We start from the raw sequence: 1,247 nt of genomic DNA, 5'->3' as shown, positions 1-1,247 counted from the left end.
CTGGATTGCAAAACGTCGGCGGGGTCGGGCGCGACCGAGAGAGGAAACGGAGAATCGCGCCGGCACGGTCCTCTCCTTCCGAACGTCGTCCGTTGCATCATTTGCGGTCCCTCCAATTGCGGTAAGACGAACGTTCTGCTGAGCCTGCTGGAACAACCGCACGGTCTCCGTTTCGAGAACGTATACGTGTACTCGAAATCTCTGCAACAACCAAAGTATCGATACCTCGAACGATTGTTCGAGCCTATAGACGAGATCGGCTATCACGCGTTTTCCGACAATCGCGACGTCGTTCCGCCCGACGAGGCGCTTCCCGACTCGGTCTTCGTCTTCGACGACGTGGCCTGCGACAAGCAGGACAGAATGAGGGAGTACTTTTCTATGGGTCGACATTCGAATATCGATTGCTTCTATCTCTGTCAGACGTACGCCAAGATACCGAAACATCTCGTGCGCGACAACGCAAATCTGCTGATCCTGTTCAGGCAGGACGGCACCAATCTGCGACACGTGTACGACGATCACGTGAACATCGACATGTCGTACGCTCGCTCGTTCACGAACCACGAAACGCAATCCTCGCCGCGACGATATCTGTACGCGGACGCGGTATCGTCGTAGGTGCAGCACAGAAAGTAGCCTAGGCTGAACGGTACGTGACGCTGATAAGCGTATCTTTCTGTTCTCGGGCCCCCCTCGACGTTTTCCCTCTCCCGTCGTTCGAGAAGACACTCCAGATCCGCGTACACCACGAAGGGAAGTCGCTCCTTTCTGTCGTGATTGTCGAAAGACAGCCACTTGTCGCTCTCGTTCGGGAGAACGACGGCGCAGTCGTTCATTCGGCCGCAGTCGACGCTGTGGGCGGCCAACTTATCGCGCGTATAGAAATAGTGTAGACATCTGCGAAATAACGTGCGAACGATTACTGTGCGTATGTAAAAAAAAATAACGCCTCGTCTTTTCCTTGTTCCTCGTGTTTTTTTTTTTCATTTCATTTTTTTTACTTACCGATCGCAAACGTGCTTCGCGCACCGTTTCGCGGTCAATTGCGAATTCACCAATCGCGACAGATTCTTTATCCAGGCGAAATGGCCCCTGTTGACGCCGCGCAGCGTATCGCGCAGATACAACAGATTTACGTGCCTGTCCCTCTTATCGTCGGTCAACCGCAGAGGCACGATCGCGTTGTGGTCGGCGCCCCGGCCGAACTTAGCTTTCTTCTTTTCAATTCCTTCCCGAGTTGTAAA

This window comes from Temnothorax longispinosus, chromosome 12 (genome assembly GCF_030848805.1).
Source record: "Temnothorax longispinosus isolate EJ_2023e chromosome 12, Tlon_JGU_v1, whole genome shotgun sequence".
Classification (NCBI taxonomy): domain Eukaryota; kingdom Metazoa; phylum Arthropoda; class Insecta; order Hymenoptera; family Formicidae; genus Temnothorax; species Temnothorax longispinosus.
This window is presented reverse-complemented; position numbering follows the sequence as displayed.